The sequence below is a fragment of the Tympanuchus pallidicinctus genome, unplaced genomic scaffold (genome assembly GCF_026119805.1).
Source record: "Tympanuchus pallidicinctus isolate F22 unplaced genomic scaffold, pur_lepc_1.0 scaffold11, whole genome shotgun sequence".
In the NCBI taxonomy this organism is placed as follows: domain Eukaryota; kingdom Metazoa; phylum Chordata; class Aves; order Galliformes; family Phasianidae; genus Tympanuchus; species Tympanuchus pallidicinctus.
In genome coordinates, this window is record NW_026294627.1 from 17,457,000 (window position 1) to 17,478,114 (window position 21,115).

A 21,115-nucleotide genomic window follows, 5' to 3' on the forward strand; every position below is an offset into this window, starting at 1 on the left:
AGATAATTTTTTTCTTTAAATGACTTCTGTTGGGATTCCTTTCCTCTTGGAGATCTTATGGAAAAGAAAATCCATTCCAAAGGAAGTGTGTATATTTGGTTGTGCTAGGAGATGGAGATTTGTGCTGTTAAGGGTGTACTGAAATGTATTTTCCTTTATCTCATACTGCGTGCATCTGCAATATATTTTTCATCATAGTTATCTGTCTCAAATATAGAACATAAGGAGACATAATGCATAAGGACATAACATAAGGAGAAATTGTGGACTTTCTCGTTGTGTTCCATTCCTGTGTTCTCTGTTGGTTTTGTTTAATATTTTAGTTAAAAATGAATCAGAAAAATGTCAGTAGAAGAGAAGGCACAAAACATCTTGGTGTTGGCCATGTCTTGGTGTTGGCCATGACTTGCTGTTTTCGTTTAATGGTATAAGGATTTATACTGTCTGCTGGAACAAGTGCCAGGATACTTGATATCATTTGACCATGAAAAATGTGCAAGATTCTCATCCTCACCATCCATACGGTAATTCTTGGCATTCTTCCCTTCACTGTAGGCTGTACACATTGCTGACCTGAGAAAAGAGTTCATTCATCAGAGGGTGGATTCAGTGATTCTATTTGTATAGTGCAGCCTTACAGACTGTTGCATGAAGGACTAGTGTGAGGAGGCTACTCGAGATTCCTAAGGTGCTTCTCCTGCAAAGATTAATGTGATGTAAATATATCCCTAGCCATCCTAATAGCATGGTACTAGAGGGTTTAAGTTCTTCAAGTTCCAGTCACCTTGTACTAAGCTAACGCTCTAAAGACATATATTTTGTAGGATTTTCTCAGTCTAGATCTAAAGCAGATCTGCTATTTCTCAAGACATGAGTATAACTGAGTAAATAATTGTAACTTGTGTGCTCATGAAATCACTGGGGTGATTTTTCAGTTTCCAATTGCAGGAGAAGTTGCTAGGTTTCTATGTTTTCCCTCACTCAATCAGGTACAGGAGTTGCTAGAAAGTAAGGTAAGCTCCCTGTGAATGACTGCAAAAACTATCTTCTCAATACGGGTGTAAAGTAATGGGTGCTGATGAGCTGGTGGTTGGACTAGGTAATCTTAGTGGTCTTTTCCAACATTTTTGATTCTGTTATTCAATTCAGATCACTGACGTTAACAGGGTACTTTGCGTATAATTTTAGTCACACTTGCAGCTCACATTTGAAAGACACCTCTTCCCCACGTAGTGCACAAATCCTTGTGATAAGATGGGAAGACCTCTGAGTATGAATGAACGTACACATATGTGCATTTTATATACACATATATACATTTTATATGTATATTCAGAACAGTTCCTTCTGAATGCATATGAATACTTCAGTGAGGATCAAGATCTTGGTCAACTAGCGGATGTTGGTAGCAATCTAACTGGAGGAGGAATATTGTTTGCAATAGGTGTCCACTGCAGCACTGCTTATTGGAATTGAGAGGGAGGGCAGCATGCTGTTAAAGCTATGATACTTTGAGGGAGGATAAAGTAAATTCAGGGGGGAGTGGTGAACTATTCTCTTGGAGCTAAAATCCGTAATGCTTTTGTGGAGACAATAACTTATTATTGCATGAGCTGCTCATTACATTTTTAGTTGGTTTGTTTTAGCAAGTATGTATCTAAGTAATATTTAATCTACTGTGAAGTGTCTCAGTGGGATTCAAACTTGTGTTTCGTTATGCTTTACTATAAGCCATTATCTTCAATTTTTCCATCCGTGTATTTAAGTGGGTCAATCTTACTTCCTCTCTAGATATTTCTTGTTAAAAACAGGGGCCTTAATTATGAAATAGTCAAGCATTTTTCTGACCTTTAAAAATATAATTAAGCTCTAGCATGATGTTAGTGTTCAGCTCAGTAGTACCTCTAGAGACTCATATGTGTTTTTAGTATTTTAATTGATCAATGAGCCTGGTTTTTAATGTATATATTTAGTTTGTCATTCTGATACCGAGAAGTCAAAATTACTGATGATTTTGTCTTTCTGATTGCAGATAAAGCCACCTGAGAGTGCTAGCAAGTTACAGAACAATCGTTTTCCCAAACGACTGAACAGAAAAGATATTCTCTACTTCCTTTTTTAATGGTGAGTTGGTCAATGGAGCTCATATTGAACACACTTTGTGATGTATGACTCTGTTATTTAAAGCTGTGGTAAACTTCTTAAACTGGAGACCAATGCTGAAGTTTGGAAACTGTCCAGAAGGTTTTGAATTTTGACTGGGAATCAGGCTTGTATTTCTCTCATGTTGAAGATGGGCTGCATTAGGCACTGAAACAACTGGCAAAACACACTGACAGGCCAGGAGGCTGTTATTTAGATAGTAATCTTGTTGTGTAGAAAACAGAAATAAATTTATTGTATTTGTGGATGCTCAGGAAATACCGGATTTTAAATTTGCATCCATTAATTATTTTTACCCTCTGTAATCTGTACTTTGCTGATGTGCTGTCTTAGAGATTTAAACCAAATCTGCTGAGGTTATATGTTTGACCGCTTGCCTCAAAAAGTGCAATGGATAACAAAAGGTTTATATTATTGATATTAAACTAACATCCCATGGAAAAGCCCTCTTTTCCCCGGTCTGTCTTGGCTGGGATGCTCTGATACACCCCACGCTTCTGGATGCAGAACATGTTTTCTGTTTGTGGGAAAGCAAGAAAAAGCTGTGTAGCATCTGCTTGACTGTGATGGAAGATATGGGCTGCGCAGGTTGAAGCTAGAAAGGACTTCTGCCAAGCGTTAGGCAGTTTTGTTAGTGTAAGTAAAGATGTGCTGATTTTAAGAGACTGCAGCTTTTCTACATCTGTAACGGGAAGCAGAGAAACCTAAAACCTGGGGGGCATCTTTAGTGTTCTTCCTTTTGAGAAGACAATGAGGTTGAAAGCAGTGTTTAGCTGTTTGTGGTAGAGACCTCTTATTTCCAAAGTCTGTGAAATAAGCCTGTTTTGCATGTATAGTAAGGTGATTTTAAGTTGAGTCATTCTTGTCCTCACTCGGATGATCAACGTGCCTTGTCTCTTCTTGCTTCTCCAGGTTTCCCAGTGTGTTTTGCTAACACAAACAGCCCAATAGTTGTGAAGTTGCTCAAAATAAAATATAACTGTTAACTATTTGTGAAAGGTACAGATTCCTTAAAGTGCCAGCTTTTTGCTGGCTGACTTGTCCAAAATTCTCCTGCTGTTCTCCAGAAGCCTGTTTCTTTCTGCCCAGCTATAGTAAACTAATGAAAAACACCGACTCAGTCAGCAAAAAGCTGTAGTTCATTAATTATATAGCAGTGTTAGGAGAGAGAAGCAGGACGGTGTTTCTCAATTGAGTGCCCTGTGGAGGTAGGGGGAATGTCCCAGGAACGAGGAGAGAGTATCCTGAAATCTTTGCATTGTAAGTGAGTAAAGTCAAGTTCATGTGGATCTATTTTTTAGTAGAGCTGACTTAAAAATCGAAGAAATGCGATCACAGATTCTGATCTTAATTGAGAGATGCATGCAATGTTCATGAGCTTCTGATGTTTGCTGATCTTGATTTTAAAGGAGACTTAGTATTTGGGTTTAACTCTTGCATGTACTGGCTTTGGATTCTATGCAGCGTGCATTTATTTCTCATTGGGACTTCATAGAATCACAGAATCCTTAGAGTTGGAAGAGACCTCTGAAGGCTGCCTAGTCCAACTCTCCTGCAGTGAACAGGGACATCACAGCTAAGTCAGGTTGCCCAGTGCCTTATCCAGCCTCACCTGGAAAGTCTTCAGGGATGGGGCATCAACCACATCTCTGGGCAGCCTGTTCCAGTGCCTAACCACGTGCACTGTAAAACAGTTTTTCCTTACATTTAAACTAAATCTGCCCTCTTTGAGCTTGAAACTGTTTCCTCTTGTTCTGTCACCACAGTCTCTGCTAAAGAGTCTGTCTCCTTCTTTTCTGTAGCTTTCCTTTGGATACTTGACTGATGTTTGGAGTTGAAGTACTTTATTTTTGAATTGTAGCGTGGCAAAATGGATTTGATGGTCATATGCAAGGTGAAGTAATTTGATAAAAGTGGCATCTGGGCAGTGAGAGACCTCAGTATGCCCATCCTGTTCAGAGCAATGGTTTGAACAGATTCTTCATAATGACGGTCTATATGAGCAGTTCAATACCATGTCTATACTACAAATGGTTGCAGTTTCTGGATTCTTCTTTGAACTCTTTTTGTGACAGGCATTACAGTAACTCCCCTTCAGAATTATACAGCTAATATGTGGGAATCTGCTCGAAGATGAGGTTTAAATCTCAGTTGTCTGTGCACAGATTTAACTGAATCAGTTTCTAAATTTAAACTGATGTGGTTAAATTGCTTCTTGAACTGTGTGTCGATTAGTCTCTGATGGCTTGATTTTTCCATATATGCAGCTTGTCTCTGTGGATTACATTGACTATTTAAAGCGTAGTTGAAAGCAATGTTAAGAATTGATTAGTTACATAATTTGGTGTATGAAAGGACAGTGTAATCTTCAGGAGACAGTATTGCTCTCTGCAGCCAGAAAGGAGGTTGTGATGAGATGGGCTTTGGCTTCTTCTCTCAGGTAACTGTGATAGGACACGCGGGAACAGTCTCAAGTCATGCCAGGGGAGATTCAGGTTGGGTATTAGGAAGAATTTCTTCTCAGGAAGAGCGGTGAGGCATTGGAATGGGCTGCCCAGGGAAGCGGCAGACTCATCATCCCTGGTGGTGTTTAAGGGTAGATGTAGTACCTGAGGACATGGTTTAGGTGAGGAATATTGGTGATTGGTGAATGGTTGGACTAGGTGATCTTAGGTCTTTTTCAACCTGTATGGTTCTTAGATGACTCAAATGATGCTTCTTGAGAATTGGCATCAGTGCCTTTGTGCCTAATGTTAATTTGTTAATCTACAGAACCTCTGGTCTCTAATGCAGTTGTGCAAATTTTGCTTAGTTTGTTGTGATCCTCAAACAGCCTTAGGCTGACAGCCGTGATACTGCCTGCCTTCTGGAGCCTCAAAACAGGGCTGGTGAGAGCAGTTCTCATGCACAGTGGCCAGCTGCTTGCAGCCATGGTCAAAAAGCCCTGTCCTTTTGGATTGTGAGGTCTCACCAGTTCAGTGGGATTTAAACTAATAATCGTGTTTCCCAATATAGTATTTCACTCACAAGGATAACAGCAACACCAGTTGGTGGGATGGATGCTTCTTAGCTTGTTGAGGCTGTGAAGCTGAGAATGTGGTGTTTGAAGGGAAGGAGGAGGACCTGACCCTACTGTCTGATGAAGGGAGAAGGGGCCCTTGCTTCTGACTTTCCTCGTAGAACTGTTCACATTTCCTTTTTAAAACAGTGATACGTTCAGATGGAAGTGCAGAAATAGCCCTGAAAAATGGAAATTTTGTTTAGAGGTTTGCAACACAGACTTGATGGTTTTAGATGAGAGAACACTTTGGGGGAAGTGAGCACTGATGCATGATGCAGTTAGGAACTGATGATGATTGTCTCTGACTCAGTGTGCAAAACAAAAGATGATGATTATTGTGTTACGTCATCTTTGCAAAACTTTTTGTTTTTGAAAGGCATGCATTTCACTTGAGGGAAAACACTCAGCACCTTCATTACAAATCTTCTGTGACAGGCTATACGTAGAGACTAAAGGCATAAGGAGAGCCTTTGAGTATTCTTTGCATCCCCCGGATCTTTCTGTCTAGGTCAGCTGAGAAAAGGAGGGGATGAGAGGCAGCAGGCACAGACCAGAGCACAGGAAGTTCCCACTGAACGCGATGAAAAGCTTCTTTACTTTGAGGGCAAGAGAGCACTGGAACAAACTACCCTGAGAGGTTGTGGAGTCTCCTTTCACCTTTCAGAGTACATTTATTGAAACAAGCATAAAAATCTTTTAATACTTCATGCCTTTTAAATTAATTTGGTCTTAAGCATTTCTAGGTATATGCTGTTTTGTTGGGTTTTTTTTCTTGCAGATAAACAATTTAAACCAACATATACCACACTAACATTCAACAAAAGCATCTTTTTATGAGAATGATGCATATATGAATTAGTTAACAAGGGAAATATCATTCGTAGTGTATGCAGGAGAAACGTCATGTAACACAGACCTTACAACACATCAGATGCTTCTGTGAGTCTTGGGAGTAAATACATGAGAAATACCTATTTTCTTCTGTTCAGTAAGATTTTGTTGGTCTGGAAGCAGAATCTCTTACTGGGCCTCCAAAGTGATTTTGGCAGATGGGACAACAGAGGATGACAGAAAATTGCAACAACTCTGAGCCGTTTACCGTAATTTTATATTCCTAGCAACAAGAATGACAAGATTTGAATCTTCCTCCAATGACAGTATTGATGCTGGTTCTTGCAAAAGCTGTTATTAATCACCCAGGCCAATGTATCTTTCTGGTCTAGTTTTGACAGTAAGTAATCACTTCTGTTTAGCTTGCTATTCACCTGTACAACTAGATGTAGCTGGTCTTTTCAATGTCTCTGTTCTGTTTCTGTATGAGAGGTTAACTTGAACCACTAGCTGTCTTTCTCTCTGTCTTTCTGTCTTTCTTTTTTTCTTAGTACCAAAGCAGATTGAGTGCTCTCACTATCACTTACGTAGTCTTGGCTATAAGGGCAGTAATTCCATAAACTGCTTTGGCTTCTTTCCTTTGGATTATGTTTCTATTTGCTTACGTCTGATTCCAGCCTGCAAGTAGCTCAGCCAGGAGCAGCAGTTACGATAGCAGAGGGGTTGAAAGAGGGAATGGGGAAAAAAATCCGTTTAATTAAATCAAGAAGTGGTTGTTTTGCAGCTGCCATAAAAAGCACAACTTTAAGTGGAGTGGGTCCTAAGGCAATAGCTGGGTTTTGCTTCCGAGGAAACATAACTCACCTTGTGGTTGAAGCATTTATTGCTCAGTATTGGTCTGATCTACGTCCAATTTCCAGTCCTTCTACAGTCCCTGAGAGCCCGTAAGCATAATCAAATAGCTTTGTCTTCCTCAACTATATAGCTGAGATGATGCTTGCTTTCCTCAACTTTGGAGAGTAAAAGCAATGTCTAAGTGTACAGATACTGTAGTAACACAGATACTGTGCAACCTTGCTGTAACAGACTTTCTGGTTCTCTTTTGGGGTGGTAACCTTGCCAAACTTAGGCAGTCCTTTTCTTAAGTGTTTTTTTCATTGGCCTTTCTGCCAAGACTTTGGTTTGCTGCCAGCAGGGTGGCTGCCAGCTAGTGGGAAGATGAGGTCCTTCCCCAGGCATTTGGTGGTTGAGTGTGTTGGAGGGAAAGAGGTAGATAAAGCCATGAATTCTGTGCATAAAGTATCTTTATTCCCTTCTTTCCTGTGAAACCTTCATTCACTAAAACTGAGGTGAGACATAATTCAAAGCTACTATCCAGGCAGGTTTTCAGCCTTGGGATGGCAGTTTTTTTTTCCCAAGTGTTTTCCCTTCCCTATTCACCTTGTCCCCAAAAGAGCAAAATAAATTTAGTTCTTTTTTGACCTTTACGTAGTGAATAGGCTTCTTAGCCTATAGCAACATGCTGTCATTTTGGTTTGGATCCTCTTGAAGATCTGAGGACTCGCTGTGTACAGTAATACAAGTAGAATTCAGTTCAGGTCTTTGATCATAGTGAGAGAGTATTGGGACAGCATCTCCTTCTGTACTCTCCTGCTGTCTCCTAAGTGATTGTAGAGTCCTGGGGGGGATAAAAGCCTGACCTCTAAAATGTTAAGTATTAGAAATTCTAGCACCGCAATCAGACATGTTTTGATGATGCAAATCCCCCCAGCTGTGGGCTGTATGAATGATTTTCTTTTTTGAGTAATATAAAACTGTAAGGTGCTCTCTAGGAGTGATCAGAATCTAATGGGTCTTGATAGTTGAAGAGCTTGTTTGGAACAAATATCCCACTTCTCTTCCCCGAAAATGGGTATAATGCAGACACAGGATCATCAGCACCCCCTAGGCAGCTCCTGTTGTACCACACAACTTGCTAATGTCATCTCTAGCCATAGTTTCCTATGGCATATTTCCTAATTCCTTTTGAAGTCTTTGAACATCTCTGGAGGTCTACAAGCAGAAAACCGCTAGTGGGTGGTGCCATTCTTCCTTGCAAACTGCGTTTATTTAGTTCAGGTCTGCTTTTACTCTGCTACTCTGCTATTCTATAATATTATCACCCAGTATAATAGTGCAATATTATACTACTCTGTTTTCCTTCTAACTCTTCACTTGATATTGACTAAATATTGACTAATTGATATTGATTAAAAGCAGAACTGGGGATAGATGGAGTCAACACGATGCTCCCAAATGCTCAATATTAGGTTCTGAAATTTAGTACTCTTAAAAAACAGTACTAACATTTTCAAAACTGATACATACATAAATTTATATATCCATATAATGTAATAAATACATACAGCATATCTATATAAAAAGGAAAGAAAGTAGATTCTACCTATATAGTTAAAATAGGTTCTACGAAACATGTTTATGTGCACTAATTTGAAATACTGGAAGAAAGCAGACCTTAAAAACAATTTAGCATTATCACTGGAAGAATCTGTATCCCCAGTAATCTTAGCTAAGATTTGATTACTGTAACTGGAAAAAGTTACTGAAGCCTCTTCTAAGTGATTGATTATATATAGTGAGAATGTTCTTTTTCCTTGAAGCTGGTTTCTGGAGCAGTCCTGCCCTGCCAGCTCCATGGAGATCTGTTGATGCAATGCCAGATTTCATGGAACACAGCTTTTCAACCTTCCAGAAAGAGGATTTTTAGAGAAGGCTGACTGCTGTATTTGGTCTGAGACTCATGATGGTTTAATAGTAGCTTATTTAGCTCACAATGGGAGTTACTGTAAGCGTAGTGAGGAAATCTCTTAAGTGCTGGAAATAAGGCTTTGTATTATTGCATGTTACATTTAGTGATGCTTGATGTTCATTTTAGGCTTCATTTAAAAAGAAAACAAAACAAAACCAAACAAGGATTATAGATTGAATGATTAGGAGGCTAATACAGGGCAGAACTTTGACATGTAAATTTGGGATGCTGGTAAAAAGGAGAATATGTTACAAAAGAGCCAACGTGGGAAAATGTTTTGTGTTTGGGGTGATCTTTGTATATTATGTGCTTCATGCATTAATAAGATAATTATCACTTGTATTCGTTTGTTTGTTTGTTTGTTTTTGTACTATACTGCAGTTTTGTTGTTTTTTGTTTTTATTTTTTGTATTATTCTGTTATTGGTGAAAGATATTAGTTGGTATCTGTCCAGGTAACTTAAGTTTTTGAAAAACATCTTCAGCAATGATGAGGTAGGAAAGGGATATGGTCCTTTTTTTTTCTCTCGACCCTGTTATTTGATTATAATTCAACTGTAGGTGTATATGGAGCTTCTGTGCCTTTAATAGCTGAATGTTCTGCTGTGCTATGTATAACTATTTTATGTTAAGATCTGGAAAATTATGAATTACTAACTTCTTGTTTCAAAGATGACTGATTTTTGTGGTAATGTGAAGGTAACAATGTGGAAGGCAGAGAGGAGGAAGGTTACTTGATAGGGAGGAATTGCATAATCAGTGCTCAAGTTTATGAACACTGGCAGATAACTTGTAGGAAAGCTATGAAAAGTATTCCTGCTCTGGGAAGCCTCTAATCAGAGCTCAGCCCTCTTTAGGCAAAACAGCCACGTAGAGCTGCAGAATCATAGAATGGCTGGGTTGGAAGGGACCTTTAAGGTAATCTAATTCTGACCCCTCTGCTATGGGCAGGGACACCTCCCTCTAGACCAGGTTGCTCAAAGTCCCATTCATCCTGGCCTTGAATGCTTCAAGGGAGAGGACATCCACAGCCTCACTGGGCAGCCTGTTCCAGTGTCTCACCACCCTCAGTAAAGAATTTCTTCATGATATCTAATCTAAATCTACCCCCTTCCAGTTTATACCTGGCTGCATTAGTTCTGGCACTTAGTAAGACTGTGTGTAGGTTGTGCTGAGTGTGGTTGTTTTTGTGTGGTTGTTTTTTTGCCACTGTAGTGATGTCCTTCTATCACTTGGTTTATGTACCAGTCCTCGATTGCACTACACTCTGTGGTATGCTCTGGTCCATCTTGTGGTGACTGGCATGCTTCGTGAGAACAGATGGCACACTTGGCTCACACTTAGGAATTCTTATGTTGCTTTCCTTATACTCAGCTGTTAATAATAGAATCTAAATACAATATTTTGTTAAATTTTTCCATAGAATGAGCCCAAAGAAACATGTTTTCCACACATAGCCTTAGCTGTTCTTTCTTTATTTCTGATACATAGGGAAAGTAAATACTGATTGCTTCCTTCTGATTGGGAAAATCTGGAGTTTAGAGCTGAAATCATGCAACCATGGGATGACTTGGGTTGGAAAGGACCTTAAAGATCATTGAGCTTCAACCCCCTGCCATGAGCAGAGTAGCCAAGCACTAGACCTGTCTGCCCAGCACCCCATCCAGCCTGACCTTGTGTACCTGCAGGGATGGGGCATCCACAGCTTCTCTGGGCAAGTGGTGCCCGTGCCTCACTGCCATCTGAGTAAAGAGTGTTTTCCTTGGGAGGAGTGGATGGGAAGCTCTGCCTTGGGGAATTGTAGCTTAAATTTTCATTATCTGTTTGCGTACTGGAGACGTGCTGGGAAACTTTTGTGCTCAAAGACATTAGTTGTTCAGGTGGATATTGAAGTTACGTGCAAGACACTTCAGGCATTGTGAGATATACTATGGTGGACTGGTCAAACATTGCTACAGCTGCTTTCCAGTGGAAAAGTCTGTCCTGCCTGGTGAGAACTGGGGTTTGAGGAGGCACATCAGGAGCTGAGGCAGACAAAGACTGATGCTGAACTGTCAGGATACAGAGTGTTTTTTCTCTTGCAGTTTGACCTGTGTAATTGCTCTCATCTATCATCCTAGAGTTCCATGTGCATAACAGCTGTGTGTATGTGTGTATATATATCAAATATATGTACGTGCACTGTATATGTGTATGCGTGCACGATTTTTTAAATGAAAAACAGCTATGAGAACTTAACACGTCCCCCTGACCTTTTAGATTAACTGCTGAGGGGAAGAAGTTGAAGAACAGCATATTTTTTCTGAAAAATGCTGTTCTGAAAGTATTCTCTTGGTAACAATTATTAGACCTGTAAGGGAGGTAAGGAACACAATGTATTGCAATATGAATGGGTATTATTGGGCATGAAGTGGATCCTTCATCCATTTCTGTACTTTCCCCTGCAATTTAAGGTTAATTGGAATCCTGAGAAGCAAATTACTGAATTTGCTTCTGGTTTAGCTTAAGGTGATTTGAGGATTTGAACTGCATGTTCTTCACCACATGCTGGATCCTGGAGGTCTTAACGTTCAGCCTTCATCACGTGGGCTGTGACCCAGACAGGTATTTCGAGCACTTTAAATCCAGCAAGGCTCTGTTAAATGGCATCAGGCTAATCCAGCAAGGCCTAGCTGCCTTCTACATTTTCTTCAGATAATCAAGGAATTAGCTTCTGATAACACTTGCTGTTTGTGAAGGAGGAAGGCTGGTACAAGTGTGTTCTAAATGGACTCCAAGAACTGTTTGTGCATTTTTGTAGTTTAAATGTGTGAGGCAAAACACACTTTTACTGCAAATTTTTAACATTTTTAACAGAATTTGTTCCAGTGTCGAATTGTCTGAAGTAGCATTACATACCATACAATCATAATGCTGCTGGTGTTCATATATGATCAAATTATTGCATTTCTGTAATCTAGATCATACAACCATAGAATGGTCTGGGTTGAAAAGGGACCACAGTGATCATCTAGTTTCAACCCTCCTGCTATGTGCAGGTTTGTCAACCACTAGATGAAAGGAAACTTTCCATAATTCAAACTGCAGTGAGAATATGTATTAGGGTGCTTGCTTTGACTGGTTTGGATGCCTAGTACTCATTCATCCAGGAGGCCTTACTGAAAGAATCCCAGTTACTGTTCTCTTTTGATAGTTGAAAATAACAGCTGCTCTGCACCTGCAGTTTCACAAGAGGGAGATGGTGTTTATAATGCTTTTTGAACTGCAGTCCTATCAGATCCTGCAATGGGCAGATGCTGAACAAGGCAAACTTCCTCCAGATGAGTAGGAAACATCTTAGTATGCTTGACTTAGCATTTTTCTTGTCAGTTTTTGATTTTATTACCCCATTGTCCTAAGAGAAACAGAATGTGCTACAAAAATGTAGTGGTACTGGATAGGTAGGTATCATTAGTATTTTAAGTGTACTGTGAAGTATTTGAACCGTGATTTGCTTCAGGGCTAGGAATGCTTCTGCTGAGTGGTATAAGAATGACCTGAGAATGACACATAGGCACTTTTCTAGCTAGCTGGGCTATTGACTTCGGTTAAAGAGAGTGTGAACTCTGTGGCTCTCTCTGTAATTAACTCCGTAGTCAAACTTGATGAGATCCATGGAGATGACATCTGGAAAGAATTTTGACCTGGTATTGGAGGATTGTGCCATACTGAATTAGCTTGATGTTATAACTAGCTCTCTGCTGCTCTGTGATTTTACTCCTTTTGACCTCATACAGCTTATACTCCTCATTAAATGTTATCATTTAGGTCACAAAGGTGAAAACAAAATGAGACTTGACAAGATGCTGCTTTTCTGATCAGTGCTGTTGTCAGTTCTTGCACGTTTTCATTTGTGTAACCATTGTTTATTCAAAGTAGAAAGGGCTGAATTAATTTAGCAGTCCTATGGTTTGCACATGCAGAGATGGTGCAGAAGCAGGACAGGGGATTATCAATCTTAAGTCGTCTTCCTCTGCTGTAGGACAAAGCGCTGCTTCTGCTTTCTTAACACAGTGCTGAGTTCCTCCTTCTGGCTGAGTGCTTCTTTTCAAGCAGTGGTATTTTTAAAGCATAAATGTTACTTCAGAGGTAGACTGCGGTACAATAAAGTAGCTTGGTATTTATTTCTTTCACCTCTGCTTGAAAAAAAGAGCTGCCACGTTTTTTGTATATGCCCAAGGAAAATATTTTCGAGTTGCTGTGCAGAACTATTGAGATAGAACTTAAACTCCGACAAATGCATACTGTGTATCGTTTCAGTGAAGTCAAACAGAAATAAAACTAGAAATAAAGGAAAACAAATGGTGACTCAATTCAGTTCTGTTTGTTTGAATAGGAAAAGAGACGATAATAAATTCTTGGAGCATGATACAGGGAAAGGTCATATGAAAGGAAAATGTTTTCAGTGCAGCATAAGTACTTATTGGAACAAGTCTATTCTTAAGATAGCAAAAAACAATCAAATGCTCTCGCGTGACTTGAAAAGCCATTTTTTCTCCTGTGTACACTTGTAACATTTAGAATGCACTTGATGCTAACATAGTATTAGTTTGGGATAGGAAAATCAGTGGTGGCAGTAAGTTTTTCTGTTGTTTTTAACGTATGAAGGCAGCTGAACAGATGTTCAGAATGGTATGGAATATTCCTTCTTTCCCATCCCACCATTCCTCTCAAACAGAGCCATCTGGAGGGGGCTTGTGCAGAACGAGCAGCCGTCGTGCTAATAGCAAGATTAATGTCTCAGCATCTTTTGTTGATACTTTAAACTGGGCACTGTTTGTTCAAGGGGAAAGCAAGAATGTGAGTTGTCATTGTGTGTGTTGTTAGTTATCCACGTGCATATGGAGATAAGATGAGTAATTGTGCTCTTACTGAACAATAAAATAAATTTATGGTGGCCATTCCAGACTTGGACCCATACAGGCTGAGTTTAACCTTTTTTCCATGACAGTGATGCAACTGACCACTTTTTGCCCTTAAGCAGAGCGTGAGGTAACGCCATCCTATTACATCAGATTCAAATGTACCTGTTTGGTTCAGCAAAATCTTCTGTGTTTTCTTAGAGTGTTTTTTTTAGCCCAATGTTGTTGGTGGTGCATTTTTTTGTTGTGTTGTTTTGTTTTGTTTTGTTTTGTTTTGTTTTTCCCCAGCAACAAGTATAGCTGGAAGATGCCTCCCAGTTTAATTAACTTAATTTCTTGAGTACCATTACGTCATCTGGGAGCGAAAGATCAGTGTTTTGATGTAACAAACAAGGTTTTGGTTAGGAAAAGAACAGCTGATGAGAGGCTCTAGTCAAGTGTGAAGGTGTCCTGGTTCATCTGTTTTCCAATACAGGATGAGTACAAAGGAGTGGATGGAACTGATGCTGGCAGGGTGAGTGAATTCATGACAGCAAGCTATTGTATTGTGCAATCTGTGAGCATCTATTGAATTTCAGATATGCAGGTTTTTTTTTCCTACGTAGTTATCCTACAAGCATTGATGCATTTTCTCTTCCGTGTTAAGCTTAATGAATGAGAATCATATTTCAAAACTTAAAAGTAGTTGCAGTGAACTGCCTTGTTTTTCTTTCATTGCTTTGTGTGTTGTTTTGTGAAAAGAATTTCAAAGAATGGGAACTCAATATTATATTCAAGAAAGCAACTTGTCTTGAGGTGTTTAAAGCCTGAAACTCCTCTTGCCCTCGTGTAGTAAGCTGCTATAAGTGAGAGCATGAATCGAAAGAAGGAGACAGCCAAAAATTATTTCAGGTGGCTTTTGGGGAAATATGAGCATAGAGAAAGGAGGAAAGATTAAAACTAGCTGAGAAATGTTTTATAATCGATTAATTTGGCTGATAAGAACTTAGTACAGGAAAAAAAAAAAGATACTCCAGTGTCCTAATCGAATCAGAAAAGAGCTGTAGTGGAATTCTACAGAAATGAAGATAAAAATGCAGTAACCTCAGTTATGCTGATGATTGTCTGTATGCTTGTTTAATTTATAGAAAGCACGAAATATCTTTCTTTAACGATTGTTAGGCTACTCAAAGGATCATACACATCTTGTACTTATTTTGGAGTAGAAGATGAAACTTTATCACAATCTCCGTCAAAATGACACAATTTTCATCTCCTTGGAAACTGCTGGGGATGAGCACTGTGATGGAGAGGAGTTAGTGTTGGGATTGTAGTTTTGGAATGTTTTCTTTCCATTCAGAAGGAAGAATTTAAAGTAGTAACATCTCTCAGTCTTGTTCATTGTGCCACGCTTCCTAGATAGTGGCAGTGTAGAGCTGTGTTAAAGAAACAAAATCGTTTGGGTGCTAATTTCACCAACACTACTAGGTTGGTGTGACTAGATCAGAAGCGGTGGTCTGATGCTGTGAAGACAAGAAATTCTTGTTTCAGCCTTGGATGTCAATGCCTTTTTCAGGTATATTTGGTAGTCAGAAGAAAGATTTCTGGAAATGATGATGGTAGATGGTTGCTTGTAAAATAAATTTCACCTATTCCTTTTGAGGTGGGTATTTTCTAGGCATTTTGCTCTATGTGTAATGTCTTGCCAAAAGATCTGGTTTACTAAGGATAAGAAAATTTTTTCTTGCTCTTTAGTTACTTTGAGGAGGAAAATGCTATTAGACATTCTGTGTACTTGTGACATATGCCTGCCCTTGTCGGAACAAACAGTATCAAAACCAAGAATTGCATTAAGAAAAAAATAAAGAAAACACGAAAAAACCGTGCATTTACTAATAAGAAAATAATATACTTGATCTCTTAAATGAAAGTATAGAAGTAAAGCACTTAAAGCACTTACGACTTACAGTCATGGTGTTTAGTCAAAATGCTTCATTTTGATACTTTGAGACAGTAATTGCATGCTGGATGGATCTTCTAGTTTTTTACAGTTTTTTTAAAACTTGGCAATTGCAGGTAATCTTATTCCGGGCCATTTACACAATGGCATACAGTAATGGATGCCATGTATTTCACAAACTTTTGCAGCATACAAAATGCTGATTAAAAGCTTGGTTGGAATTAACTTAGCTTAAAAAAAACAACACACATTGTTTTGTTTTTTATTAGAAAGGATAGATTAATGACACCCAGATTGTGAACTTAAAATAATGATTTTCACATTATCTGCTAGTTCTCATTTTCTTGTCATTACAGACAGAGAAGTAAATCTTGTCATTACAGACAGAGAAGTAAATGAAATTCACAAGTGAGTAGGAAAAATTCCCAAAGCTTGGGTTCCTAGTTATCGTCGTCTTTTTTTTTTTGAACGAGGGAAAACACAATGGAATGTGTGTAAAGGAATGTGTATTCCTTTCCTTCCCTTGAGATAAGAGAACTGGAGTATGTTATCCATGTAGCCCCTTCTTTGCGTCTTCAGTGAAGGATGAAGGCCTTTGGAGTACAAGGAGATCTGTGCTGGTAGTGGCTGGGGGAAATCCGGAGAAGGGATAGCATCTGCAGATCTGGAGCTTTGGGTCTGTTCATCATCCTGCTTTTTCCCTTCTCTTCCTGTTTAGCACTCCCCAGGTAGTTTGAATTACAAACTTGAATAGGAAAATGGTCAGTGTTACTTCAACTGAGTGCAACTCAGATGGAAATTTAGGGTGTTGAGTTGAGGGGTAGGACAGTAGGTGTGGCAAAATATAACTGCAGGCATTTGAAGAGCTGAAGTACCCTGGGCACAGAGGTAGTGTGGTTTGTATGAGGTGTGTAATCAGAGTGTGAAGCTAGAGGCACGGAAGCATAGAGCACTTCTGTGTGTTTGCTGAGGTGGTATTCAGTTCTGGGTTGAAGCACTTACGTTTAGGTAGCTGCATAGCAGAGCTTATGCATGAGGTATTTCACCTCACCTTATTGTACTTGTATCCTTCTATTGATGCGACAAAGAAGTTGTTCTCTTGACTTCTGTGGACCTCTTGTGAGGAGTGTAGTTGCTGAATACATTTATGTAATATCAAGCTCCATTGCTTTCAACAGGCGACTTATTCAATCCATCTCTTTCTTCTCTACAGAAAGAGAGTTATGGTGGTTCCTCTTTTTTTTCAGGGGGCTGTGAGAGTCGTCAGTGAAAATACTAAAACCTCCTGAAAGTTATGTATTCAGAGAGAATTGGGATGAATGTATGGAAAGCTCTTTTTTGGGGCAGATATGTTCAGCTTTTTATATTCTACTAGAGGGCATAAGAAAAAAGCCTCCTTTTAAGAATAATCATAAAAAAATTGAACAGTGTCTTTGAGAAAATAAAACAAGGAGACGTTCACAAGTAAAGGGATTATATAATGAACTGGCATTCACTTTGTATTATTAGTGAACATATAAAGAACTTGAATATCATAAGAATCACAAAATCTAGCTCCTTTTTTAGATTATTCTGTTGGTATGTTTTTAGTGCAAATGACAGTGCCTTTTGGAGGATGTGGAAAGGCAAAGGCAGATTCTAGGAGCAGCTGTTGGTTTGAGTTTTTGCCAGTTGGTCAAACACTTGAAAACTCAGCTTGCCTTTTATAATAGGCATGCTCTGCTGTTGTTTAGAAAGATTGTACATTTTGTCTTCTTTCATCTTTGTTACTGTACATCTGCTTTCTACTTGATTTTTAAATCTGACTTGCCAAGGCAATGTCAAGCTCCCTGCATGCAGTTCAACAGCTGCTGGCTGCAGGACGGTGGTCAGAAGTGACCTGGGGGGAGGGGATGCTTTGCAGGAGCAGGAAAAGCCTAGGAAGAGAAGCACCAATTCCTTAGTTATCTCTGTCTGTAGATAGATCTTTACCTGCTTACCTCTAAGGCAGTAACTGTTGCTAAGCGCCTTCTAATTTTAAAACGTAAGGCAGTTAAGCCTAAGTTGTTATGAGCAAGGGAAAAAAAAAAAAAGAAAAAGGAAATGAGAAAATGGAGGGAATGTATCTAATGCAAATTTTTAATGGCCTGATCTAAGCTAATTCAAGTTTCTGATGTGCTGTTCTTTTCAAATGTGCATGGAAATTAAGTTAACTGTGCTTGCTGTTGTCTGTAGGGTTTGAGCGGTATCTGAGCTCAGGTCAGTTTGGCCCTGTGAGGTGTTGTTTGTGATCAACATCAAACAGATGGATTTCAGGAGATGCTGAGTGACATCCAACCTTATGTTTCCTTTCTCACCTGTTGACTTTTGTTCTTGTTCTTAGGTCTGGTGCTCATATCTCATATACTTCTGGTGCAGCCTCAGAACTGCTTTCTGGGCCCTTCATCTCTGCCAGATGCAGAGGGTGGGCTGATGCTGTGGCACCATATGGAAGCTGATCCCTGGCTTGCTTGAAGCAGAGGTGTGAATTTGCATTCAGGGTGACTAATGGTGTACGCACTGTGCAGACAGGCTTCTGGGTCAGGAGTTGTGTGATGCCCAGCTGAGGCTTGGTCCTATTCATCTTAGGTGCAAGTCTCTGATTGTAGTATCTGCTTAGCTAAAGTAAAACAGTCTTTTGTGATTGGTCCCAACCTTCTGAACTGATACAAGTCTTAAAATTAATAACAAGTCTTTGTTTTGTCTTCTGTTTATCTGGGGGTGGATGGGAAGAGAAGCTGTATTAAAATTGTTATAAAATCCAAATGTGGTTGATCACATACCTGATTCAACATGTTTAATGTAGTGGCAGATAATCAGAATGAGTTTCTCTGCTACTAATAAGCTGGGGCTCAAGCATAATCTGAGATGGCAGAGGAGCATGGAACTGGAGACATAAGGAAGAACTTTTTCTCTCGGTGTGGTCAGGCACTGGAATGGCTGCCCAAGGAGTTGGTGGAGTCGCCGTCCCTGGCAGTGTTCAAGAGTCATCTGGATGACGTGCTGCGTGATATGGTTTAGTGTTTGTGGTGGCAATGGTGATGAGGAGACGGTTGGACTAAATGATCTTGTAGGTCTTTTCCAACCTTGTGATTCTATGATTCTATGAACTCAGTGGAACACAGTTGCAGTAACTGTATTCACTGCAGAACACGAATCTGGGAATCATAGACTGATACCACAGAATCATAGAATGGCTTAGGCTGGAAGGGACCTTAAAGCCCATGTAGTTCCAACCATTCTCCCGTGGACCAAGTTGTCAGCCACTAGATCAGGCTGTCCAAGGTCCCATCCACCCCTTGAACACATCCAAGGATGGGGCATCCTCAGCTTCTCTGGGCAGCCTCACCACTCAGAGTATGGAATTTTTTCCTAACATCTAACCTAAATCTCCCTTTTCCCCATCCTATTGCTAGCAGACTGTGTAAGAAGTCACTCTCCCTCCTGTTTATGACCTCCCCTCCAGTACTGAGCGGTCAGAGTGTGGCCTCCTCAGAGCCTTCTCTTCTCCAAGCTAAACAAGCCCAGCTCACTCAACCTTTCTCTATAAGAGAGGTATTCCCAGCCCTCTGATCATCTTTGTGGCCCTCTTCTGGACCATCTCCTCCAATTAGGCATCTTTCTTGTGCTGAGAGCCCCAGGCCTGGGCACAGAACTCCAGATAACTTCTGCCTTAGCAGGGCAGAGCTGTGTGGGATAATCCCCTCCCTTACCCTGCTGGCCACCCCTCTTTTGATGTAGTCCAGGACACTGTTGACTTTCCTGGGTTGTAAGAGCACGCTGCTGGCTCATGTCCAGTTTTCATCCATCAGGAGCCCCAGGTCCTTTTTTGTAGGGCTGCTCTCAGTAAGTTCTCTCTTTTCTTTACAGGGTTGCCCTGAGCCAAATGCATGATCTTGCCCCTGGCCTTGTGAGACCTCTTTACATTCACGTGGACACACTTTTCAAGCCCGTTCAGATCCTTTGGATGGCGTCCCTTCCTTTTATTGCGCCAACAGCACCGGTCAGCTCAGTGTCATCAGCAAACTTGCTGAGGGTGCACTCAATCCCACTGTCCAGGTCATTAATAAAGATGTTGAAGAGCACCAATCCTGAGATGGATCCCTGGTGATACTACTCTTGGGTCCCTGGTGATACTACTCTTGACTGGTCTTTACTTGAAGATAGAGCTGTTGACTACAACCTCCTGACTGTGACCAATTATTTGTCTGTAGGATGGTCAGGCCTTCAAATCTGTATTTCTCCAATTCAGAGATAAGGGTGTGGTGCGGGACCATGTCAAATGCTTTGCACAAATCCAAGTAGATGGCTTCAGTTGTCCTTCCTTTGTTCATCATCCATCATAGCATACCACCAGACTTGTCAGGCACAGTCTGCCCTTGGTGAAGCCATGCTGGTTGTCCTGGTTTATTGGCATGTGTCTGAACATATCTTCTGAGAGGATCCTCATTATGATCTTACCGTGAGGCTTACCAACCTGTAGTTTCCCTGGTCTTCCTTCCTTTCTTGTAAATGGGAGTTTCCCTTTTTCCAATTGCCAGGAATTCCACTTGACATTCATAACTTCTCGAGTATATTGGAGAATGATTTGGCAACCATACTAGCCTGTTCCTTCAGGACCTTGGGATGCATGTTGTCTACCTCCAAGCTTAATCTCTTTCATGATCTTCTCCTCATTGGTGAGCACCAGGTCCAATAATGCTTCACCTCTGGTTGGTCTGTCAAATAATTAGATCTGGAAGTTATCCTTAATGGACTCCAGGAATCTTCTGGGTTGCTTTAGCCTGCCATGTTGTTTTCCTGGCAGAAATCCAGGTGTTTATAAACCCCCATCAGGATGAGAGCCTGCAAGCATGGTGCTCCTATTAGCTGAAGTAGGAAGACCTTGTCAACAGTCTGTCATTGATCAGGAAACCTGTAGTAAACCACAACCATCAGATGTCCTGTATTGACCTGATCCCTAATTTTAACCTGCAAGCTCTCAACTTCATTGCTGCTGTTTCTCAGAGGCAACTCTTAAGGAACCTTTATTTTATTCTGTGAGGTTTTCTTATAATGAGTGGTTTCCATTTCTTTGGAAAATACAACATCTTAGCCTACATAATTACATTTAATGCGTAAATTAATCAGAATGGAATAAACTTGCTGCTGTTTCTTTTGGATACAGAGACTAGCTCAATTTCTTGTAACAGGAGTTACAAGCAGGCCTTGTTTTGGAAGCTGGAAACAGCAATAGAAAATACAACTAAAGAAAATGCCCTGTCTCTGGAAGTCCATCTCTGCACGTTTTTCATCTAGGAATGGTTCTGTAGAACTTAGGCTAAAAAAGTGTTCCTTATAGAGAATTTAGCATTCTGCATTCACTAATTGGCCACCTGATTTCTGAAATGCTTG

At 40.1% G+C, this 21,115-nt stretch overlaps 2 protein-coding genes across 5 annotated transcripts in view; one reads left to right on the top strand and one right to left on the bottom strand.

Annotated features, from left to right (window-relative positions):
* Nucleotides 1–21,115, bottom strand: part of USP12 (ubiquitin specific peptidase 12) — a 335,443-nt gene that overhangs the window by 111,528 nt on the left and 202,800 nt on the right. The window lies entirely within an intron of this gene.
* The window catches only part of WASF3 (WASP family member 3), a 63,659-nt gene that overhangs the window by 17,037 nt on the left and 25,507 nt on the right, over nt 1–21,115 (top strand). For all 3 annotated transcript variants that reach the window (XM_052671431.1, XM_052671430.1, XM_052671432.1), the window contains exon 2: nt 2,033–2,124. The gene's annotated coding sequence lies outside the window, so the exon portion shown is untranslated. The remainder of the gene's footprint in view (nt 1–2,032; nt 2,125–21,115) is intronic.